This window comes from Lagopus muta, chromosome 16, assembly GCF_023343835.1.
Source record: "Lagopus muta isolate bLagMut1 chromosome 16, bLagMut1 primary, whole genome shotgun sequence".
NCBI lineage: Eukaryota > Metazoa > Chordata > Aves > Galliformes > Phasianidae > Lagopus > Lagopus muta.
The window spans coordinates 10007223-10033183 of NC_064448.1; the positions used below are offsets into that span (position 1 = coordinate 10007223).

General features: G+C 45.9%; 2 long non-coding RNA genes across 2 annotated transcripts; one reads left to right on the plus strand and one right to left on the minus strand.

The window, feature by feature from the left end:
• The first annotated feature begins 702 nt into the window (after positions 1–702).
• LOC125701473 (uncharacterized) lies at positions 703–14094 on the plus strand. Its single transcript, XR_007380245.1, has 3 exons — positions 703–947; positions 3316–3541; positions 9371–14094. It is a non-coding gene; the product is annotated as an uncharacterized LOC125701473 (long non-coding RNA).
• A 4559-nt stretch (positions 14095–18653) lies between these two features.
• LOC125701476 (uncharacterized) lies at positions 18654–22839 on the minus strand. The gene is made up of 4 exons (XR_007380248.1): positions 22743–22839; positions 22323–22579; positions 19247–19342; positions 18654–19097 (listed from the first exon to the last, which is right to left on the minus strand). It is a non-coding gene; the product is annotated as an uncharacterized LOC125701476 (long non-coding RNA).
• Between the last annotated feature and the right edge of the window lie 3122 nt (positions 22840–25961).

The window sequence follows — 25961 nt, forward strand, 5'->3', positions numbered from 1 at the left end:
CTGCACATTGCTGGAAGGCTGTGTGGGAAGCTACCTCAAGAGTTGTTGGGAGTCATCCATTGGAGATGGATCCACTTCCATCAGTTATTCTTCAAGAGCAAGATCCAGATCTATGGGCTTGATTTTGCCATCTGGGCTGTCAGTGTCCATCAGTTCCATATTGCTGCTGCTCCTGTGAAGCAAGAAGCTCCTTAGGAATCCTTGTAGCTGGAGGAGGATCCATCGTTCTCCACAACGAGTCCCACACCGATTAGTACGGGTACTAGGGGTCTGACTGGGAACGATGCTTAGAGATTTGTTGCTGTTAAAAAGAAGGACTCGTGTGTTATGTGGTGGTCAGTGGCTGTCTTTGGTGACAGGAACAATCCTTGCCACCAAAACTTCATCCCTGAATATGGGGAAAGCAGACTACAGGCTACTCATGGAACTTGTTAACTAGTTAATAACTCATTTTGGGAACTTGTTCTAAGGCATTGAAGTCTGTAAGTGCTCTTTTCTTTTAAGTACTACCTCTCTTTATTATAAAGGGCTTTTTAATATATATTATCAGTAAAAGGAAGACCAGAGATAATATTGGTCTATTACTTACTGAGGATTGCCCCCTTGCAAATAGGGTTGCTGACAAAGCAGTGCCTACTTAATGCCTTCTTTGATTCAGCACCAGTGATGGGTTCTGGGATCACCAGAGCCTCTGAGTTTGAAGGCTGTGACTGCATTAACAATAAACTCCTGGCCAACCCCAACCTTGTTGAAATTTGCTTTTCCAGCAGGATGCATATATGTCTATGAGGACCAATGAGATTCTTCCAGAGGTACTCAAAGACCTGACTGATGCCATTGTGAGACCCCTCTCAATTATTTTTCGATGGTCTTGGGAATTTGAAGAGGTCACATTAAACTAGAAGACTGCAGTGATTGCAGGCCTGTCAGCTTCATTTTAGTGCCAGGTAAAATTATGGAGGTGGTTATTATTAGTCTGGGAGTTACTAAAAAACACCTGAAAGACAATGCAGTCACTGGTTGCAACCATCATGGATTCATGATGGAAAGTCCTCTTTCATGAGCTTGCCCTTTCTATCACAAGATTACCCACTTGGAGGTAGAGAGACTTTGCATAGAGATCTTGACAAATCAGAGGGCAGTCACCAACTGCATGAAATTTCTAAAGAACAAGTGCTGGCTTCTGCTCCTGGGTTGGGTAACTTTGTGTACAGACTGGGCTGCGAGGGACTGGAGAGCAGCCCCATGAAAGGGACCTGGGTTCTGGTTAAGGACAAGTTGAACCTGAGTCAGGAGTGTGCCCTGGCAGCCAGAAAGGCCGTATGCACCCTGAGATGTGGAACTGGCTGCCCAGGGCACTGGGCATGGCCTGGAGCTGAAGCTCAAGGAGAATTGGGACAGTACTCTCAGAAACACGGCTTGAATTTTGGCTTTTCCTCCGTGGAGCCAGGAGTTGGACTCAATTGCCCTTGTGATGATCCTTCCAACTTTGGATACTCTGTGAGTATAAAACGGGGCAAGCAGGAGTGGACAGGGCATCCCCACCCTCAAAGAACCTTCCCAGCCTCACAGATTAATGGAAACAAGATCCCCTTTTATGGACCAGTCTGTTCAGAGATCTGTCCTCAGGCCCATTTAAAACTCTTTTAAAAAGCTCCTTCCCAAGAGACTTCCTTGTTAAACATCCTCCTTGCCCTCAGAACAAACACTGGTTTTGTAATTAAGTGCTAATCGATAGTGTGTGCATGCAGGGAGCAGGAGGCACAAGCATGCTGAAGCAGCCACCCAAGAAAGCTGTGCAGGGTTGCTGTAGAAAGATTTGTTTTACAGCCAGCTTTCTTCAGGAGCCATGTGGCGAAACAGTAACATAAACATGAGAGCACATTGGGCATAAACAATTAGCAATCTTTTATTACAGCAAAGTACAATACATGGATTTTTTTTTTTTCTTTTTATGTCTCCTCTGCTCACACAGCAGCTCTTCCAGAAAGGCGATAATTTACTGCACAACATGGCACAAAACAATTGCAGCTTGCTGGGAGCCTCTCCCCTGTTCTCCAGCCCTTTGACTGGATCCCCTCAGATCCTGGTGTCATGGGGTGTAGATGTCTGAACTTTTCTCATGTAAGCCTGTCTTCTGGGGCTTTATCAGGGAAAGACAACATTGCTGTCCCCATTCCACAGGAAGGGAAGCAGTGTTTGGCGGGGGGGGGAGGGAACCAGGTGGCCATACACCATATCTCTTTTACAGCCCATCCGGGGCATCTACAGACATGGACAAATTGACTGCAAGGTCTCTATCATCCCAGCCTTATTCTCATAGAACTTTTATGAAGGACAGGAACAAGCAGGACTCTGGAGCCCAGAAAGGTGAAGATGTAAATTGTGCAGATGACTGGAGGTTTTAAACTGTAGCATAAAAAATTTATATCTCTCAGATTAATGTTCACCTACTGTCCAGTTCTTGAGATATCTGGCCCCTTGGGTATCTCAGTTCTCTCTTCTAAAGGTCAATTTAATCCATGAGCAAGTCAGCAAGCAGGCTATATGCAGAGAGACTAATTAGAGACCACTACAGCTGCAAAAGCAGTGAAAAAGAAACCTCATACTAACATTGTCTGTTATTCCCAGGAGTCCTCACCAGCCCTGTCCTCCAATCCATCTCTCTCATCCAAGGTACGAGCCACATGAGCTGCCTTGTAATTTGGGAAGGGTTGTGTGGTTCCCCTTTGCTCCAGGGTCCCCCACTTCACCAGCTTTGCAGGAGGAATTTCAGAGCTCCAAAGAGGCCACAACAGCAGCAGATCCATGTCAAAGCTACAGAGGTGTTGTGTATATATCCACAGCTCAGTGCTGGCCCCTGCAGCCCCATCCTGCCCTGCCTTGTCCCTGCCACAGCTGAGCAGGAACACTGCTTTTTGACTGCACAAAATAAATTAAGATCTACTTAGGGGATGCAAGCATAAATCTCCATTCAGAAACAGAACGCAGCCAAAGCCTCGTCACAGACCTGATGGCAAAAGCTTGGGATGAGGGCAGAAATTGTTGCTCTTGCTGTATTTTGATTTCTTATGAAAAATGATTCACTTGGAAAGCTACCCACCACTTTTACCTGCTCAGGGCTGTAAAACACCCAGTGATGCCTTACATAAGCCAGCAGTGTTAGCAGAGCAACGTATTCTAGCTGATTTTTCAAGTGATAAATAGGTGGTAATAAAGACAAGCACAAACAAGCAGGAAATCCTGCCAATGAACAGCAAAGCACTGCCTGGAAGTGTTCTCCACTGACTCTGCTTACCCTTTCTGTTTCCCCAGGGACCTCAGCCAAGCCCTGGCCAGCCCCCAGTTCCCCCAGACCCCTAGTTGAGCCTGTACCAAAGCACGATGGCAGACAAGCAGTGAACAGCACTGTGGAAGAGGACAACAGCCACAAGAAAGCCAGCAGTCAGTAAAATCTGGACAGAACAGAAGGTTTCTGCACAACCAGCCCTCCTCTGTCATCCTTCATGGCAGCACAGCAGACAAACGGCCCAAAACCACAGTGAGTCTTGCATCAAGTCTTTTTACTTAACACTTCACTTTTATTATGCCCTTGTGCTCAAACTTAATAATGTACTTTGTAGCCATCAGAGGCTATAAAACTAGCGTTTCCTCCTTTTTTGATGTTGTAGAAATCTATGAAAATCTAATGTAAAGGGGAACATAGTATTACAGACACAGTATCATAAATTGAGCAAGGGCAGAAAGTCTTTCATCTTAGCCTTCCAAGCACAAGCTCTTTCATTTACCACAGACTTACAGTGTGCAGGTTAGAACAAATTCAGAAGAGGTAAATCGCATCAGATATTACAGGAGAAAGAGGACAGTGAGCTGTAATGTTGATGTTTGTCTTTGTGAATGTTCTGCTGTCGTGCCAGTTTGTGCTCCCAAGGACACTGCCTTGCTTGACCATTGTCCTGTAGCAGTTGCCAGGAGTCATCAGCTTCTGGGAGATGGTGGCTGGACATGACCCATTGTGCTTTAGTTGAGATGGGAGCATTTTTGTGATGGTGCAATCTGCACCATGGCAGTGAAGTTCCCAGAGGTTGGGAGGAGAAAGAGCAACGCCAAAGCCCATCTCAAACTCCCTGTGCCAGCAATCCCTGGATCCCCAGAAGTGGCTGCTATCTGAGGACCAACATTTCTGTGTAAAGACATGGCCAAAAAGTAGGACAACACTGCTGCAGAAATGGGAGTAGCATTTTTAAATTGTGAATAGGTAGGTCTTATGGGAATGTTCATTTCTTTAAAATTTGGCCTGGGGAACAGATTAAAGAAATGCTCCTATAAGTATTTGTTCATTTAGAGAAAATCAGCTTTATTTACTTAGGATCTTGGCCTAAGTTTTGTGTTTGTACAAGAGATCTTGAAGGAATTTTAGAGAATTTCACACCAGGTTATCCATTTGAGTCCATTTCAGGAGTCTCTGTTACCAGGCAGATGTAGACATGGTACAACGAGACCAGTAAAGGGCATGGAGGTGATTAAAAGTTTGGTACAGAGAGAGACCAGGGACCTGGGATGATCTTCCTGGAGAAGGCCTGGGGAGATGTGATCCATCTGTATAAATACCTGAAGCAGGGAGTAAAGATTTTTCTGGGTGGTGCCCTGGGACAAGACAGACTCAAATTTTGGTAAAACATAAGAAAATAGCACTTTTCCTCTCATAATAGATGAACACAGCAATACATTGTCTGGACTGCCTGTGGGTTTCCATCCTTTGGAGGTATTCCCAAGCCAGCTGGACATGGCTGTGGGCAGACTGCTCTGCTGACCCTGCTTTGAGCAGGGGCTTGGCCTGTGCCATCTCCAGATGCTGTCTCCCACCTCAGCAGAAGCACGTGAGTCTCACAGTCAGCATCACAGCTGAGACTTCCCAGCACTCTGAACAAACTGCTCACAAGCAATTAACAGAGCAGGAAGGAACATTAACAGTTATTCCAGAAGTTCTTTTTGAATAACAAAGGAACGTGAGACGCTCATAAACTGCTGACAAACAACTTATGAGCAGGAGAAGTCGCCAGATTCATTAAATAAATTATACATTGCATTTTATTCCACCCTCAGCTCTATTAAAGATTATGCAGCTTTAGTCAGAGGATAAGGTTGAATTATAAATACCTGTCAAAAATAAGCAAAAGCATGTAAACATCCCATGAGCAGTCAACCAGTAGAAGTCTTCTGTAAATATATAATTTTATTGTATAATTACAATGAAAAATTTAATATAACAGTCTAATTGCTAACACTCACAATTAGCTACTTAAAATAAGCCAAGAATCAATGACAATTCATTGAGCTCAACTGACAAAATATTTCAATTATTACTGCTGCACTTATTTGGTATTTATTCCACAAACTATATTAAGTGCCTTGTTCATCTGTTTCTTCACTGAATATGTTTGAGACACGCCATACTTTGTGCTCTCAAGATCTCTGTTCCACACAGAGGTTGTATTTTTTACTGATATACTTAGCAGGGTATTTTTATACTTCTGTGCTTAACAGCTCTCTGTGGATTCTCCAAAACATATGTCCATGAATTTGTGTAATTTTGCAGCCCAGGTAAACTTTCTCCATCTGCTGCTTGTGCACCCAGGGTTTCCATAGGTTGACTGCACATCGAGGCAAAGGAAGAGCTGCCCTCGCTTGGTCTTGAGCCCATTCCCTTCAGGTTTCATCTTGTAGCAAGAGATCTTGCACTGAAAAACAGTTAAATTTATTCCCTGTTCAGCCTCTATATATCAGCTAAGATTTTACAGCCATTTGTAGATTTCTTTCTTTGGAAAAAAGCCATTTCTAACCACATCTCCACTCACTACTCATTAGTCTTGGCTTCTACCAGGTTGCCTGCCAGAGGTGGCAGATTGCCACAAGTAACTCCAGGGACATTTCCAGTCCTTCTTTGAAAACAGAATAATATCGGTCACTTTTCCAACCTCTGGTACTGGGACAGCAGAGAACAAGACTGCACTGCACAGTGAGCAGGCCTTCATTCTTCAGAGCATGGAGCCGACACCTCCTGGCCCTGGCAGTCTGTCTTGTTATTTTTTCCTGTAACCTCCTCTAGCAGCTCAACAGAAGCGTCCTGCAAAAAGGATCTCTAGAGATGGAGACATCCTGAGCCTCGGAGAATGCAGATGCAAAACAATCCTTGCTATGGCCTTCCCCTCTTTGAGTACTTTTGCACCTGGGTTGTCAAATGCACTGATTACAAGCTTTGGGGCTTTTGGCAAGCTGTTCCTCCAAATTTTTCTTTTCATTTTGGCTGCCTTCTGTATTTCTCCACATAACCAGTGTGTTCACACGACCCTGTCAGTTTTTCAGTTGAATATTACTTCAGTTTTTCTGAAGACTCTTACAACGTTTATTCTTCCTTTGCTGGTCTTTCTGTAGACCTTTATGGAGGCAAAGGCTGAATAATCCAGTGGGATTTATAGAGATGTGGCTCCAGAAGCAAACTGCTCTTCTAGAGGAATTTGTCCAAGAAAGGGCAGGACCTGAAGCCCTCACCCTTGCTCCAGTAGTGTAGAACATCACCCAGTTCCTCTTGGCATGATCTGGCAATGTTTTGGACAGCCCAGGTGCCTGCAGTACTTGGGTGCTCAGATCAATGACCAAGCTGCCAGTGCTCCCCTGCAATCAGACCCCTGCACAAGCAGGAAGCAAGCATCCATCAGACTACCTACAGAGGGTAGCTGGCCTTGTCTTTCCAGAGCCTGAACATTTCATAGCCACCATGGAAAGCGATTTTACTCTCCAAAGATTAGCAATAGAAGAAAAAAAAATACTCTGCTCGTTGCACAGATAAAATATCTGATGATAAATTTTTTATGGCATGTGTATCCAGTTATGACTTCTGCCTCTGCTCCTAAACTCTCAAAGGTAAATGTCATCACAGAGATCAGCTGTCATATATCTTAATGTACTTGGAGGCTAATGTCTCCAATGAAGAGTGTAGATGGCAAGAACGTCTCATTTCTGAGGGTGCTTTATGTCGAGTGCTATTGCACACGATCCCTTCACGGCTAGGTTGGATGCTGTGCTGGTTCTTGGCAAGAACACACTCACCAGGTCCTGCAGCCCAGCACTGACGTGCAGCAGGGTGCATTTGCAAAGAACCTAAAGTGGCAACTGAGCGACTCATCCTTCTCCTGAAAAACAGCCCCTTTCTTTTCTAAGATGCCACAATAATCACAAGGAGTACATTTAAATTACTGGTAAGATTAAAAAAAAAAAATCCCCGTAACATCCCACAGCTCATCCAAAGAGGGGAGATGTTCTTAATTTCCAGCATAATTAATGCTCATTAACCTGGTAGTCCTGGGAATTCCTTTTCGTCTTTTGTCCGGTTCTTCTTGGCTTAGAACCTGCAAGCCACAGCTGTGGGATGTAGGTTTTGCACCTATGCCAGATGCCCAGGGTGGATGCCTGTCTTGTAGGGCAGCTGTCAGCCTGCTCACGCTGCAGGTAGCAGCCGCAGCCAGCAGACTCCTTGTCCTCGTTCTACAGGAGTGAAAAGCAGGAGATGGAAAACATTTTTTCTCCTGTTTATTTCAAAGGAAGGTTTTCATCCAGACTGTCTTCATCTTCAGCCCTTCTGGGTGCTGCGGTTGCTCACTCATCAGCGATGCCCTGGCCTACCCCACGGACTGTCTGCAGCACAGCTCTGCTGCCCAGCACTCCCCTGTCCAACCTTCTCTCCCATTTGGTGTTCATGAGTTTCCTTCTCACCACAAAACCAAGGGAACCCTAACCCTAACCACCAGCCTCATCGCTGGGCGCCTGGGGGGCAAGTGAGACAAGTCAGGAGAGGGGTTATGCTTCTTGTGTTTTACTGTGTCCTCCCATGCTTTCATTACCTGTTTTTTCTCCCATTAAGTCAGTTTATGGCAGATCTAAAATGGCCGACAAACTTTTACAATGGATCAATAGCCTGAGACTCACCCAGTCCCACCAGCCTCCTGCTGCAGAGCATGAAAGCCCAGAGGAAGCAGTCCTGGGTGCTCTCAGCAATGGAGCCGAGGTCACGCTGGGTTAATCTCTCAGCATTAAGGGCAGCTGCATTAGTCACTCAGTTTTTTCAGTATGAAGCCAAAGAATTTTTTAAAAGGCAACAGGTATTTTCTAAAAGCAGTGCTCAAAAATATCACACGTGATGTGCTTCCAAACAAAGCTACTGGACCGGGTTATTTAACCTGAAAGAATGACAGTTAATTGGAGTCTCTCCACTTTGACAAGTGGGCTCACAGCAGTAGATAAGGACAGCCCCAGTAACCTCCTGTTTTATCACAGAGACCTGCAGAGGTTCTCCTGACCACAGAGTGAGCAATTACATTTGCCTTACAGGCTTCTGTCTGGCATCACTATTTCTGATTGTCCTGGCTTTATTGCTGGGAAACAATGCCATTTATGGCAAAGGGCAGATAAAATCATCGTTAGAAGTTGATACCTTTTAACATCCTGCAATAAAACTGGCTGAAGGAGAGAAACACTAAATCATGGTGGTGATCACCTCCTTCCAGCAGAACCTGTAGGGCTTGAGGGGAAGGATTCAACCCAAGATCACTTACAGTGTCTGAAAGGGATCGTGACCTGGGCAGTTCCTGCATTGCATACTATGATGCAACAGAAATGAGATCAAAGATTGGCCAGGGAAAATGTTCTTGCTTCCTCCCTTGGCCTCATGTGGCTTTTTTCTAAGGAGATGGCTGACCACAGCCCCAGCAGATGGGTGGGAAGGGAACTGGGCTCCACCTGGGATGGCAGGAAGCAATGGGGCCGGGCTGGCACCACAAACACCCTGCACATTGCTGAGAGCCCCTGGGACAAATTCACGGGTGGGTAGGAGACCCACACAGGGAACATTTCTCATTCGGGCTGTAATGAAAGCACTTTAGTTAAAAAAAAAAAAAAGCCTGCTTTAAAAAGAAGCATGAGATGGATTCATTCCAGGATTATTCAAATACCTTGCTTTGGGGGAATATACTTCACTTCTCTTTTAACTTTAATATCACATTAGAGACTGTTCCCTGGGATGGTGGATACTGTATTCTGAATACTTTATCGCCAGACTCTGAGAGCTAGTGAAGTGTTTTGGATAATAGAAATGAATAATGTATCAGACATTCATTGCCTACCAGACTGATTTGTTTACTAATAATTTAGTTTAAAGTACATTATTGTTTTACTACTCACACACTGATTTACTTCCAAACAGTGACTGAACAGCTATCATTAAATTAGAATAATTTTTAACTCTAAAAGTATATTGTTTACTATTTGCTCCTTAGCAAGGCAATTGGTCTGAGCTGCATCTATTTGTCTCTAGGGTTACGGATCCGAAAGAATCTTCAAGCTGATTTTTCCTAGGATGTCTCAAGACTTGCTTTTGTACCCAGGGTCCATTCCAGCCTTCCTGTTAATTAGCTCATCAGGAGAGAACAGCAGCAGAAGTGAGATGAGCCCAGCAGCAGACCCTGTGTGAGACCCTGCAGCAGCAATCACAGCTGACGCTCCATTCTGAGCTTTTCCTGGGAGGGTGACTCTTCTAATCCTGTGCAGGATCTCATCTCCATCGTTCAGTATATCTGTGCATAGTTTTGCAGTGCAAAACGAGTTGCAGGTAGATCTTTTAGCATATTTTGCAGTGGTCCTGTGTGACTCTGTTGTGCGCATAAAATTCGGAAGCAGAATAACTCAAGCTTTGAAACCTTTCTCTCTAGTTAGAGCTTGATGGAGTGAACCTAATATGCTATAGCTAAAGAAATGTGGCTAGTTTTAGGCAATGCTGCTAATAATTGCTGCATCTGTTTGCAGAAACTTTCGCTGTTCATTTTTTAGTGATACCATGAAGGCAAATACGTATTATGCCCTTACACATGAGCTTCATTTTCTGCAGAACCGAAGTTGCTAAGTGCATTCCTTACGCTTACATGTCGTTTGGAAACAGATAATTGGATCTACGAAGAAAGATGAACAAACTGGGGAGTTTCAGTGTGAACTGGAATGGGTGGGAGAAGGGGAATGATGTGGTAGCATTCTTTAAAGAAATAACTGCTGCAAAGAGAGAGACTGATTGTCTTCCATGCATGTAGAAGATAGGAATTCATGCATATAAAATAAAGTATAAAATATTCACTTTACTCATTTAGGAGCTTTAAAAAAATGCGGGCTGTGGAGCACTGGAGTAGGTTTCTAATGCAACAGCAATGTCTCCATCTTGGGGGGCTGCAAGGAGCACTGGGACCAGCAGCTGTGGGGTGGGACTTTGTGGGTTTGATTCTGCAGGGCTGGGGACAGAATGGGTCAGCTCCAGACTCTGCCATTACCCAAGCTTCTGCATTCATGACTCAAAATTGCAGTGCTGCACTGTGAAGGTGGAGCTGCTGCTGGGCATTCTCAGCCTCCATCACAGCACTGAGACTTCACATGGGTTTGGAGAAGAGGAAAGGTCATTGCTGTGCTGGATCACTTTCAGTCAAGATGAATGGGGGCAAAGGATGCTTGTTGTAGAGGTAGGAAATTGCCACCTCTTAATTTGCTGCGAAAAAGAAACTGAGGTTTTGCAGACCCTGCAAATTGGCTGCCCAGCACGATAGTAGGAATGCAACATCCCCCAAAGAGAAGATTGACGCCAGCTGTTGGACTCCAGAGAATTTTAGTAGGCAGTCTCCTGTTTATTTTCTTTCCCATTCAGGCTTAGAGAGGTTAACAGTATGGGAGAAGAGGAAGCCATCCTGACATTGCTCTCAGGGATAAGAACTGGGAAAAGATTGTACAGCTTACAGGATGAGAAAGAAATTAAACCTCAGCATACAAAAATCCAATATCCCAGCTGCAGGCTCATCCACTAGGTGAAACCAATCTAATTTGTTGGTCTCTTTATTCCCAAAGCCTCCTGAGACCTTGGAGTAAAAGAAAGCAGCTGCCCAGAGAGGAAAAGAAAAAAAAAGTTTCCAGCCCAGAGGAGCAAAGGGTATGTCACATTTATTTAAAAAGAGACAGGGAACAGTGAAAGAGAAGGCAATCTTGGGTGCCTTCAAGCACTGCCACACAGATCCTGACAGATAAGCCTGTATTGTCAGAGCCTTAGGTTCTCTGAAACAGTTCTAATGCTGGCTGAGAGCTGTGCATGATGGCAGTGGGAGGAAAAGCCTTGGAGCTATCGCTGATCCAAATGTAGAGCAAGAGCTGGAACAGCAGCTCCCAGCCTATTGCTCACAGCCAGAAATCTGCAGGGACCTTCCTGCTTTGCTCCCAGCAGCTGCAGAGGAGAAACTTGCAGCCCACCAGCATGGAGTGCAAGCACTGTGCTGCTCATAGAAACAGAGGGGGGACAGGGGAGAAAATGCATTGCTCAGGGGGTGAGGAGGGCAGGAGAGCAGCCTGAAGGAGGAGGAGGAATGCCTCTTGGTCACCAGGTGCCTGCAAGGGGCAGTTGTCCACGGGCCAGCTTGTGGAAGGGAGCTGAGATTAAAGTGCTTTAGAATATGAATGTGGTTTCCTTAATACCCTGAAAAAGCAGACTGTCCATCTATCACAGAGAAAGAGGACTGGCTAGTCAGCTGCAATTGGCAAGTTTTCATAAACACTTATGCTCCTGGGAACTGTCATGAATATTCCGTCAGCGCAGAGGAAGGGATTCACAGACTGCCCCCCAGACATGCAGGATTTTATACAGCAAACTGCTGCAGCTCTCCTAGAATAGCCAAAGCCTCAACAAGACTATTCAACAGCATCAGTCACTGTGCTTTCACTCCGAACTGTGCTTCCCGATACACCGATGGCTGGATAAGAGCAGCCCCATTGTGTGCAGTGCACATTGCTGTTGGCCTTTGTTGAACTTGGTGCACTTCTACAGCCCTGTTGTCCAGAACAGCAATTGTCCCCCCCAGAATTATGGGGAAGGCACTCCGAAATCTGTGCTCTCAAGGACAGCGATCTTATGCTGCAATCCCTGCAAGAACCTCAGTATACTCCTGTGCAATTTAAAACATCAATTACTAAGATTGCTTTTAATTGAAATGTAGTGGAGTCTGTATCCTGTGCTTCAGACTTCGCACAAACTGAAATTTCTGGTGCCTGACCTGCTCATATATTTAAATATCCCTTTCCTCATTCATAATAGAGCTGGTAGAATTAATACATTATTCAGTGATTTAGTCCTTCCATCCATGATCCAAACCCATTTTCTGTAAATGTATTCATTGCTTCCTCATGTTTGTTGACTTGTTATGTGAAGGACGTTCAGCCTATATAGAGCATTAGGGAGCGTTTTGCTTTGTTTGCAAAATGTTATCCGTGGTGGGGAGGTCATTGGAGTCTCAAAGTATTGTTCCCACCACCCAAATCTTTTTAAACGAAGGATTAGTGAATTGCAAATGCAGACACTGAACACCAAGTCCTAGCTACAGAATATTGCATAGTAAGTAGTAAGTCCTACTTCCAGTTCAAGAAATTATCATTGCCACAGAAATGTCAGTTTGGTTTTCTTTTCTGGGGTGAAGTTGAGATTGTTTCCCAAAGGAAAGGCTGTGGAGGTGAGCATCCTGAATTCCCCCTAACGCCCATGGCACATGGTGGGATTGCACAAAACCCCATATCAAGTGGGAGCTTTTCATGAAGATGCCTTCTTTCCATGAAGAACCTTCATGAAGATGCTTGTTATTCAGGTGGCGTTTTCATTGTGGAAAATCCCTCACATTATGAGGTATCTCACATTTGAGGGGTGCCCAAGGCACACCCTAGAGAGCAAATGTGTAGAAGTGCAGCCACTTTGCTCACGACAGCACTGAAACATGCTCTGAGCAGAATCGTACCCTGGTACGATCCCATGGTGGAGCTGAGCCCCAGGAGCTTCTGAGCACAGCCTGAGTCTTTGCTGCCCACAAGCAAGGAGTGCTGGCAGGGCTGCGCTGGAGGCCTGCAGGGTCTCTGGGTGCTGGGTGCCCCCCTGGCACCTTCTGGGTAGCAGAGCAGCCCCGTCCTGACCTGTTCTCCCAGGAAACACCCAGTGGTGGCAACGAGGTCCTGGAATTTCACCCGCAGCCCTGCCCACCCCGCTAAAGAAATCCCAATCGATATTCTCCATTAGGGAGTTGCTGGAGTGGAAGCAATTTGGCCAGGTGTAGTTGCTGGAGGTCTGTTCTTCATCGTGCTTCTGACTGCAAAGGCTCTTAGGGTGAAGGATTTACAGCGTTTTGGAGAGATAGGGTTATCCTTCACAAGACAGGAACATTGACAAGCTGCGCCTCTTCGTCTTCATTCCGCTCCTGAAATCCCTCTTGATTCATTACAGCGTGTCCTTCTTGTTGGTGTAATGAAATATAAATGTTTATGTTGATATATAAAGATAGCAACATTGATTTTCTTTTCTGCAGTAGATTTGATTACTATCAAGCTCCAAAAGCCTTCCTGAGGTCTTTTTTTTTAATTTATTTTATTGCAACATCTTTTCAAACTCACAACGTTTTCCTAATTGTATTTTCTGCTGAGAGGAGCACGGGGAAGAATTGGGAAAGGATGCAGGTGAGGTCCCAGAGGGGCCATTCTGACACATTGAAATGTTGAGATGCTCTGATTTTACAAAGACTGTACTTCACAAATTACATATTTGCAAAAACTTCCAGATGAAATTATAAATATAACACTGCGAGCAAAGTTCTTTCACATTTATTACAACTTCCTCTAGATTTTCATCTCATTTTGTATCCCCAGGGATTGGGAGGTTTGCTGGTATTCTGACACTATTCGTATTCCTGTTTCAGTATGCGATATCTTCCATTTGTACTGATGAATGAATGGTCAGGTGTGGTTAAGTGTACAAATGATTTAAATATGCTCAAAAACAAGGCCAGCTTCAGCACGTAGACAGCACATGCCTCTCTGTGTTCAATTTGTGCTGGTCGTGAACCTGAAGAAAAATCTCCTATTGGAAACCTTTGTGGGAACTGAAGTGTTTGGTATCTAGAAGCTCATTTCACACCTCCACTTAACTCAGCCTTTTACATGCCCTGCTCTGGTCTGTAGAATGGGAAAAGAATAAAATAAACAAAAAAGGCAGAAGCTGAAGTTGTGCTATTGTACTACAAATCCTGAAGATGCAAAGGCACCAGAAACCTGAGTGGTGGTACTCCAGCATCGTGGTACTCCAAAACAAGATGCAGAAGTCACCCAGAGACCACTGGGATGATCCTGGAGGTTGGTGGCCCTGCCTATGGCAGCAGTTTGGAACCTGATGATCCTCAGGATCCCTTCCAACCCAAGCCATTCTATGATTCTAAGTATCCCTTGCACAGCTGCTAAGCTGGTCCTACAGCAAACATCTCTTTTTTAAGCTGTTCCAAGTAATTGATTTACTGAGACAGAATGTTAATTATTATGGAATCCATGAAAAGGCTTGTAGTTTCGTTCCTTTTTTCTTAACGAACAGTATTCTCCAATTAGTCTTGGCTTTGTTGTGAATGCAGGAAAGATTCTTCCTAACTACCAAAGAAATTGATTTTTCAGGTTTCAGGGTGTTTATGTTCAGCACAACTTCACCGTTTCCCTGTTTGCTGACAGAAGGGATACAGATTAAATTGGAGCAGGCTTCCCCTGAGGGTGATCGCTTAGTGGCTTAAACATCATCTTCCCACAAGTGCCTGCAACTGCACATTTCTGTCAGGTTTGATCCAAAAGGTTGAAGGAACATAGATTAAATTCAAGTGTTTCTGGAAAGATCCTTTATGATCTTCCCTGGACAGTAGATGTGCACAGACATGGGTGTGAAGGGCAGGGGTCCCTCTGAGCTCTCCTCTGGTTACACGTGGCCATGTGTCATTGCCATGGACTGGAGGCCACTTCCTTGCTACTTTCTCTCTGTTAACGGAGATTCTGAGTGTGATTCCTCAGCCGACATATCTTCATAGTACCATTGTGCAGGTGTAAGAAACACAAGGAAGTGATGGAACCTTGAGCCTTCCCATATGGCCTGCAACGCCTGGGCATAAAGCAAGAGCAGCCCAAGCTGAGGCTTGCACAGTCAGCCCTAAAGTCCTCCAGCTGCAGATCTCATGGGCTCTGACTGCTCACAGCCACTCGGACTTTAGCTGGTGTGTGCATGTCTGCAGGCAGAAGGTTCAGCACTTTGGGGATTCCAGTGAGATGAATGGTGATGTTCCCTGTGCGTCCCAGCATCCGTCGGGGAGGTGACAGTCTGGCATTCCAGCTCCAGAACAGCGAACACCTACAAACCTTCACAGATCTAATCCTAAGCAAACCTACACGTTCTCACTTTCCTTTAGGACACTTCTGAATCCTAGATGAAAACTCATTCAGCATTAAACACTTTGTTAGCTGGATTAGCCAGAGGGGATGCTCATAATTACAGCATTGTTAGGGCTGCTTTCCATTTAAAACCATTCTGTTAAAGATGCTTTCGCACACAGACTCGTGCAATTTCCCTAGCAGTGGGCTGGGTGTAACTCCTTGTTAAGCTGATAGATGTCTTTTTCTATAAATTCAATTACTGGCAGAAAATCCACTAATACAAAGGGCATAATGCAATTATTTGGAATTGATTTCTTATAAGCTTATGAATAGACATTTGGACGAGTTCAAGTTTGCTGAGTGAGTTTATAGTAATAACTGTCACGTTTTACATTAGCATTCATCCCAGGGGACTCCAAACCACTTTGCAAATCCTGAACGTGCATCTCTAAAGAGTAAGCATGGCCCAGTGCCCAATTGTCTTTTGCTTGGGAAATCTGCATTTTGTTCCCTCTTGCCACAGCCTTCCAGCACAATCCTTAACAAGTCTTCAAACCCCAGCTAGAAAATGAGCAAAATGCAGGTTCTCCCTGCAGGGAAACCAGAGTAGACACAGTGTAATGGCTGGCAAAGCTAAGGAAGTGCAAAGCAAGGTGGAAGAAGTTCATTTGGATCAAGATAAGCTCTTAGGATGAGAGAGTCCTGGAGGATGCAGTGCTGCTGTTTGCATGGCTGGAATGGTTGAGGCAGTTCTGCCGCATGGTGCCACTTCTCCTCACGGGCATTAAAAGGGATCTTTGGTCAAGACAGTGGATTAAACTTGCAGCTTTTCACTGTTAAAGGAATCCTCCCCACTATGCCATGTCCCAGCAGTTAGTTCAGAGCTCTGTGCTCTGGTTTAGGAGCAAAAAGGCACTTAGTGATTGTAATACTAACAACAGTGACGAGACTGAGCTGTGAATGCTTTCAGGAGGATGGAGGCTCTCAGAGCACCTGGCAAGGAAGCAAAAGCATGGCAGCCAAGGGCTGGCTCTGGCTCAGAGGCTGGAATGTGGTTCCTTGGCAGTTCAGTAATGATGGTTGGCGGAGAAACCTAATGTCATTACTTTGCAAAGCTCCAAAGTTATCCAAAGGCAAAACCTTCAGATGAACTGCGAGAGGCCTCAATGAGGCTGCGTGTGTAATTGCTGGCCTTTTCTTGGCCCTATGGTGGGCAGAAATTGCATTAAAAATCACACTAAAGCCAAGGCACTAAAGTTAAATTGAGGCATGTATTCCCCATACAATAAATACATTTAGTATGCTCGGAAGGAGCAAGGAGTCACGTTTTTATTTATTTTCCCATCTGACTCTAAGATGAGCTTCATGTAAGCCAGGAAGAAGGATGTGAGCACAGACAGCCCTGTGCTGAGGTAAATCCATCTCTCTTTTAGTGTCCCCAACATGTGGCACTCTGGAGTAATCCTTCTTTTTTTCCTTCCCAGCGTTGCAATGGACATAAAATGAACTCGACCCTTCTTAACTTATATTGACATCATTTCACACCACTGGAAGAATGATCCTCACAGTTTAAATAGGTCAGATGGTAACTAATGCACTAGATAATTGCACTGATCAAGCCTGATGCCTAAGAATGAAGATATACTCCTTTCATACTTAAAAAGTTTTTTAAAATGTTTCAATGACATTCAGGGACTTCACAGCATTCACTGTGCAGCAGAAGCCAGTCTGACAAGGTGCCAGGCTGAAGTGAAGTTATTGTAATATTGTCACTATTTTTAAAAGGACCTGAAAAGAAAAAAAAAGTAAGCATTTTAGAGGAATATTGACAGATTAAATAGATTGTATGATGGGAACCAGGAAATTGCTCAATTAAAGCATGTGTATATTACAACATTAGGCAATTATTGAATTAACAGATGGCAGAGACTTTACAGAGCTCTGTAAAACCAGATCCTAGCAGCATCCAAGTGACAAAGGGAAAGTCATACGACTGCAGGCACAAGGCTGAATACCACACTCAGTTATCAGCATGTGGGCATTTGGGAGGTGAAAGCAGTGGCAATAATAGGGGAACTCGTGGTGATGGAAAATCTGCGTTTTTCCTTCAGCCTGCACTTAGTATCTAATTAGTCCCCAAAAGGTGGTTTGTATTGTTCCCCAACTTGCAGCAAAGTGCTTGAGGAAAAACAGCGGGGGAAGACAGGGAAAGAGAGGAAGGTGAGCTCACAAAATGGGCTGAGGCACGCAGTACCTCTGAGCAGGGCAGGTGGGTTGACCTGCCTGCGATGGGGTGGTTGAAGGGCCCTGTGACACATGGAATCACAGAATGGCCTGGGTTGCAAAGGACCACAATGCTCATCCAGTTCCAACCCCCTGCAGGTCGCCAACCAGCAGCCCAGGCTGCCCAGAGCCACATCCAGCCTGGCCTTGAATGCCTGCAGGGACGGGGCATCCACAGCCTCCTTGGGCAACCTGTTCCAGTGCCTCACCGCCCTCTGTGTGAAAAACTTCCTCCTCATATCCAACCTAAACCTCCCCTGTCTCACTTTAAAACCATTCCCACTTGTCCTATCACCATCCACCCTCATAAACAGCCGTTCCCCCTCCTGTTTATTTGCTCCCTTCAAGCTCTGAAAGGCCACATTGAGGTCTCCCTGGAGCCTTCTCTTCTCCAAGCTAAACAAGCCCAGTTCCCTCAACTTTTCCTCATAGGAGAGGAGCTCCAGCCCTCTGACCATCTTAGTAGCCCTCCTCTGAACCCATCCCAACAGCTCCACGTCCTTCCTGTGCTGGAAGCCCCAGGCCTGGATGCAGTCCTTGCTCTGGGCATGGATGAGAACAAGTTTGTTTCTGACTCCTGGCAGTCCCCTCTGGAGAAGGGCTTTGTAGGGCTACATCCCTCACTCCTCTCTGCTGACGCTTCTACTGGCTGTGAGGATTTTTTAGATTAAATCCAAGAGCGAAAGCTCATTAGCCTGGAGGCAGGAGCAGTCGCCTGGGAAGTAGGTTTGCTTCAGGGAGCATTTAATTGTTTATACAAAGCTTCACAGAGCTGAAGAGTGAGATGTACCATGCAGCAGGCAGTTTTTCTCCTTGGGCTGGCAATGGTCAGAGCACTTCCCTGGGCAGATGACTGATCCCTCAAACCCCTCAAGCAAAGAGAAAATTCAGGCAGCACCAACTTCCTGAGCAGCAGTGACCTCGGGCCCTCGTTATCAGCATGAAAAGTTCTGCATTAAAAGCAGAACTGTGCATCAATCCACACGCAGTGCCTGAGATGTGCATTGAGTGGGAGATGGAGGGTGTAGATTTGCTTCAGCTCTCTGAAGCTCAACCGTTTTTTTTCTGGTCTGGCTGTCATGTGGAAGAAAAATCAATCAATCATTCACAGCATTTTAGCAATTACCCCCTTTTCAGATTTAATTTATCTAAATTGGAACCCTGGTGTAAAAGCAAATCCGAGATAGCTGTTTCATTATTCTGGGCCTCTTGGCATCTCGTAATTTTCAACACAATCAAATACAAGTGGAATTTCCTGCTCTTGCAGCGGTGTTTTCAATGCAGGCAAGGTCAGGTCTGCACACAGATGACAACGGGGAACACGTCAGTCACCTCCAGCAACCATTTATTGCTGAGACTTACACGGGCAATGAGTGTCTGATGGGCTGAGCTCTGTCTCACCCACGGACTGCAGATACATCAGGATCTGGCTGATGTTCATCAGACAGCTCAGAAGTGCCCTGGAAAGATGTCATAACTTTCAAGGGTGTTTCACACAGATGTCGGTATGAATCCAGTTGCATCTGAAAAGTGCAAGGAGAAACATCTTTGCAGGCACAGCAATCTGCTCAATGGCCAGTATGGCTGAGCTGCAGTACAGTGCAGGCTGTGGGAGAAAGCATTGAAACAGTTGTTGAGAATAGAGCACATCCCCAAGTAAGTAAATACATACGGTTTATGCTTATTTCTTCTGATTTGAAGGCAAACCACAGCTTGGCTTACAATTCAGGATTGTTTCACTCTCATAGGTGCTGATTGAGAACATTATCTGTGGAAAAGAACCAGAAAACACTGTGATGATTTAAGGGGTCACTTTCAGCAGTGACTTAGGAACCAAGGGTCAGGTTGTCAAAGGTGTTTGTGGGTTTAGAGATGCACACAGACACAGGTGGCCAGATGCATAATGGCTACATGAGGAGGAATGATCTTTAATGCAGATACAAGGGCTGCAAGAGCACGAGTGCTAGGAGTGGCTGAGAGCAGGGGGTGAGAAAGTGGGCTGTGAGCATCAGACAGACCTTGAGAAGTGATATGGAAAAGGTCTTCATTCACACCACAATGCAGTTCTCACCACTGATACATCCAATGTGGCTGCCTCTCCATCCAGAGCAAAGGCAGAATCCACGTGTTGAAAGCATTTGAAAACTTCTGGTCTGGACTATTCAGATGAATATTGCAGCAAGAAGGGCAAAACAAGTGTAATGACCTCAGTCTCCAAAGAAATCAGTTATGCTTACTGAGAAAGTAAAAATTGAATTGGGCATTATGAAAAATTCTCTGTGTAGCTGAAACTATAACCTGGGTAATTCATTTAGGCTAAATATATGGTTGTAATTGAAAATCCAAATAAGGTATGCTTGTGCATTGATCCACATGATTTAAATCAAGCCATAAAACATCAACATTATCCAGCAAAAGCTGCAAGGAAATGGTAGCCAAGCAGAATATGAAATTCCAGGGAGACCACTGCACTAGCTGGGAGAAGGACTTAATTGATTTTGACCAAGAAAAAAAACCTATTTGCTGTTTAATTGATTCCTGCTCTAAATTCACAGCACTTTCGGAGTTAGTAGAGGAGCAGCAGAATAGTGATTACCCATACCAAATTACAGCCACCGGGGTCCAGAATACTGCAGGTTCTGGTTATTCTCTATGCACCAAATTCCTACCTTGGATTTTCAGAGAAACACTAAAATCTCCTTGTATAAGCACAAAAATGTCTCGCCGATGAGTTACAGGATAACGAAAGCTATTCAGAACACTAAAAGGAGCTTCAGAAGAGGAAAAGCAGTGAGGATATTCACTTTGTGCTCAGTGTCCACGCTCTTCTGCACCACCTCTAGCTCAGCACAACCCTGCTGGCTTGCAGGAAAGGAGATGAAAACTTGGAGTTACACTGAAAGCAACAGCACATAGCACATCACCAAAGGGCTTCACCAATGTCCCCGAGCCCTTGCCTTCATCTTGGACCTATCAGACCCTCTCAAGATGTCTCATCTGCTGGGGCCATGCTGTTGGCAGGACCAGTCCCTTCAAGAGCAATGCTGGGGGTTGACTCATCCTCCTGAAGCCAGTGCTGCCACTGGAAGCACAAACGAACACCCACATGGCACCATCGCGCTGATGTTTAAGTTGCTATTTCCCCACCACAGCCCTAACAGCGACCGAAGGACTCGTGGCAATGATTTTCCAATTTGAAAAATCCATTCTCATTTCAGAAATCATCTTCCTCTGAATTCATCCATTTATCATACGCCATATCTACATATGGTAGAGCTGGGGCACTACCAGCCTGTTCAACAGGGAAGAAAGGTCTGTGGAACCTGAGAGAGAAAGGGTGGAAATGACAGCCTATTTGAACAGAGCAAGTTACGGAATCACAGAACCACAGGGGTTGGAAGGGCTCTCAGCCTTTCTCCATTGGGAGATGCTCCATGGCCCAGTCATCTTTGCAGCCCTCTGCTGGACTCTCTCCAGCACTCCCCTCTGCCTGGAACTGGGGCGACCAGAACTGTGCCCAGTGCTCCCGATGTGGTCTCCCCAGGGCAGAGCAGAGCTGCATTGAGAGACAGGTTACACAAAGCAAATATGGTCACGGTTATCAGTACTACAGGTCTTAATCATTCACAGTGCCATGGGTGTCCAACCTGTTGGCTTGCCTAGGCCATGTTGACTGAAGAGGAATGGTCATGGACCACGTATAAAATATACAGTATTTTTAAGGTATGGAAGTAATAAAAGTTTATTTATTTATATACAAATGAAATGTAAAAAAATAAAATAAAATAAAAGAGGGCAACAAAAAAAGGAAAACCTGCGGTTTGGACATGTCTGAATCATTTCTTACATCCCCATGCACCTGGGAGCTGTGGAACAGCACTGTGTACATGAGGATCCCCAGCACACAAAAGCTGTCCTGGCAGGTGAGAGGACATCTCCAGCACTTACTGTGCATGCATTGTGCATTAGGTATGGCACCAAGGCAGAGACCAACCTCAAGCCTGTGTCCATAGGGAGATCTTTTCCAGAAGTGTTTCCTGCCAAGCGCTATGAAATGCTGGAACCTCCTCCCTAGGACATGGACCACTATTCAGGCTGCCCACTTGCCAGCTCTCTCCTAATTAAAAGCAAGATGCTGAGACATTGCTTATCCTTATCACTGCTGTGGCCAGAGGGATGGAGGCGGTAGCTGAATGTTTGGTAGCACCTCTCAAGAAGAGGCTCACAGCCCTGGGGCTCCCCTTGTTTTACCAATGAGACTGCAGTGAGCACCTGAATAGGAAAGGAGCTCAGGATCCATGCTGAGCAGTGACTGAGCCTGGGTGCATCCTTCCTCCTTCCAACAGTGCAATGTCCAGAATCAAACAGCTTGCAATCAAGTGAGAAAAAGCAAAGCTTGTCTGCAAGCCTACTGAGGTGCATTTCCTGCAGCACTCATAACACATCACATAGAAGGCTGGATGAAAAAATGAAATGTTCAGAGAATTCTTTTCTTGTACTAATACTGACCTCTGGATGTCATTGTAAGAGTTTCCCAGGGAAGGGAGCTGAGAGACTTGGCTGTGTTAGGAGAACACAGGGCAAAGACTGAGCTCCTCCACCTGTTCACAGAGCCATGGGGACAAAGGGACACTGCTGTCCCATGGGGACAAAATGACAGCTGCTAGGGCACATAATGCCAATATTTTGTGCAGGAACCCAAAGCAAGAAGAACAAGGAAAAAGACAGAACACCTGTGTTATGCATACCTGTATGTGCACACATGGACTCCAGCTGGGACAGGACCCCTTCCCCGATGTGCCAGCCCCAGGCCAATTGATGCTACTGTTTGCATTTTGCTCCATCAGTGAGGAGCTCTCTTCTCTGAGCTCGTCACACAAGCCAGCTCATTGTAGCCACTGCCTGCCAGCAGGTGCTGAAGATAAACCCCTAATGAGGGCAAAGAAACTCCAAGATTTCCCATAACAGCTGCCGAGCACCTCCTGAAGTCACCAACATTGCAGCCCTGTAAAGCCAGAAGCCATTATCCAACATAAGCGGCTTCATTTTCTCACTCCCTTCCCAAAAATCCAAGCAGAAGAACAAAAAGAAAACAAAACAAAAGCATCGTTGCAGTTTCTCTCCAAGCCAAGCAGTGAGGTGCCATCAGCACTTTGTGTGCCACGTACCAAGCATGTCCTGGGAGCTTCTTTCTGGATCTGCCACACATTTCCCAATGTTAAACGCACAGAACATCATACAATATATCAGGGCTTTGAGTTTGTGGGTTGTTTTTTTTCCCCGTGGCCTTGCAGCCCTTGGATATCAAAGAGAAGGAAGGTACCCAAGTGGGTGATTCATAGATCCCTCCCCTCCTGATGAGCCCATCCCCCTCTGCCCAGCACAGTTGGGTGGGAGGGGAATAATTTAGCTGGTATCAGCCCTCATGCCCCTTCTTCTAGGAATTAAATCCAGAAAATAATTAAAATGAGTGTAAAAGCACCAATTTCATGCAGAAAAGATAACAATTATCTCGAGTGTGGTGCTTTTGTGCTACAGGCCATCCACACATGCTCAGTGCTCAATACCACAGGCTTCCTCCTGGAGCACAGGCTGGCCAAGCACAGCATCCCAGCCACAGCAAGCAGTGTGCAAAAGCAAAGCCAATGATGGGCACAAAAACACAGCATGGTGGTTTTGCACTGTGTCCCCCATCCACCAGCAGCAATAAGCATCAAAAAGCTCAGCTAGAAGCAAAACCACTGCTCACAGGCTCTGCAGGTGAGGGCTGTGCTGATTGCACCTGGCTCTGAGCTGGGCTCCCCAGCCCATCTCACAGCAGGGTAAATAATCAGCACTGAGGGTTTGTCCCAGCAGCTACACTCCGTGGGCAGTCACAAGGCAGGATAGTTTTGCAATCAGTCAACCAAGTAATAAAAGCCCACACAAAACCAGATCTTGGAATTTGCTTTCTCTGATTTTTTTCATGTAGATACATCAGTGAATGGGAGTCTTAGGGGGGGGAAAAAAACAGCCAGTTCAAACCTGAGGAAATTAAAGCACCTTTGCAAGGCCTTTATCCTTTACTCCTTCATTCGGTGCAGTCTCTCATTTGAGCCAAGCAATGCTGGACAGCAAGGATGCTGGAGAACCAGCAGGCCTGTAAGTGCTGTGTGCTGTTTGCAGGGGTCTCCTCACCTTCTGTGGTGTTCCATTCCACAGCTTTCAAGCTTTGGATGTAGAGATGCACCTGACCTGCCCACACGACTGTGATTCTTGGGTGATGGGACCAAAAGCACCTCGCAAAGTCTCTTTTCTCTGTTCTACAGAATGGCAGGTGTTTCTAATCAGCTTTATAGGGTAAACACCCACTTGGTTTGTAATTTGGTTGGTAAATCTTGTATCTGCAGCTGTAATTACCCTGTGAAGGCAGCTGGATAGACATGACATTTATGGTGACCTTCAGCTTGCAGCTGCAGTAACCATCCCATGGGAAGGGTGCAGCAAAGGCACCAACAGATGTGCTCTGGGCTGGAGCAGTGCTTCAGCAAGCACAGCACGCGTGAGGGTGAACCTCTGGATTTCCCTGCCGCAGGTCTGTCCCTCCTGAGCACACCACCACCCCTTCCCAGCTCAGTTCCCAGGCTCGTGCAGCCCACCCTGCACCTACATCCATCCCCAGCCACCCCTCCTGCTGCCCCGTTCCTCCCCAGTTCTCAGCACCCTCTGCCTTGCCCGACCACTGCCTGAGCTGAACCCCTCTCCCTGTGAAGCACTCCTGCTTTTCTGCTCTGAAGTTTAAGGATGCTCCATCTATCCCTCCTTCCCAACATGCACTGAATTCTCACTATTAACCCCAACCCACTCTTCTTAGTCCAGCCTCTCCTCTGCTCCTCACATCCCTCATGTTTTCCCATCCCAGCTCTCTCCTGTCTGAACCTCCATCCCCTTCCCACAGTTCCTTGCCCACACTTAACTTTCCCAGTTAATCCCCTCTTACACACCCAATGCCAACTTTCCTCCTCCCCCCGCCCAAGGCAGTAGGAGGGGGGCACAGGGGCTGGGAGAGCTGAGCAGTACCATCCCATCTCCTGCCCACCAGCACTGCAGGGAAAATAAGCAGCTGCATGGCTCTTGGTGGGTCACCTCAAGCTGCCAATTTGCTGAACTCCAGAAGTATTTCTGCTCCAACTCAGCTCATCAAGGAAATGGTACTTTGGAGTATCAAAGGTGGAGTCTGCTCTTGGGTGCCAAAGAGTTGGGTACAAACAAATATTTGAAGCAATCCACAATGAAGAGAGGTAGAGAGGGCTTGCGGAGATGCCCATGGAAAGAGCTGAGCAGGAGCACAACCACCCACAGCAAGCTTCAGAGTTTACAAAGTGAGCTTAATGCAAATGGACAAAAAGTGAGGATCAGTCATCAGAATAGCTTGAAATCCAACTGTGTCAGCACTCACTCCATTAATTATCCTCCAGATCACCTCCCAGATCCACTGCTGGAGCATCTCACATTGAATCTAAATAAATACGAGAATCAGAGGGAGACGAGGAAGTCAATACTGCAAACCAACTCCTTCTGCAAATGGATTTTCATTACCATAGGGGCAGGCACCGGTGTCCAGAACGCACCACAGTGCAGGCAATTATATGCTGGCAGTGCTCTGTATTCACAGAAGCTGCTTTGCAGCAGTGAAGGGCAGCAGAGCTATCGATCAGGTCAGCTCCTGTCACTCTTAGAGGCACCAGGGGTTTTAACAAGGCACACGAAGGCAGTATTGGAATTGTCACAAGTTCATGCTTGGTTTGTAGGGCAATTTGAAGCAGATTTATTGACTCCCTTCCTTGCCATCCACAGGGGGTGGAGGACAGCAGAGCTGTCCAGCTCTAAGCCTCACCAGGAGCTGCCAGAAGAGGCCCTGGGGAGGGATGGAGGAAGAGCTGAGTGCTGACTTCTGCAAAGATTTCAGGCAGAAAAGCACCCACGTGCTGCACATGGGAGCTCTGCAAAGTGCTGCCAAGAGCAGCTGTCCTTCTTCAGCTGCTCCTGTACCCACGTTGAGCAGGGCAGCACCCAACTCGGAGCACAGGGAATCCTCTCCACATTTCCCTCTCCCCAGCTCCTCTGATGCAAGCAAAGGAGATGTAATAGGAGAGAGAGGGGACAAGTGCTGATGGCTAGAAAGCAAGGAACCAAGCTACAGAACACAGTCCCTGCCTACATCATGCAGCAGCAGAGGAGTTCCCACCACCCAATTCTGCTCCAGCAGAGGCCAGGCACAGCACCATCATTTTCTAGCAGACGGCAAAAGCTTCATCCAGTTTCCACTGCAGATTAACTCCAGTCAACTTTAGGGATCTTACATTTCTCCACATAGAGGCTTAAAGTCACATAAAAAAGGCAATTCA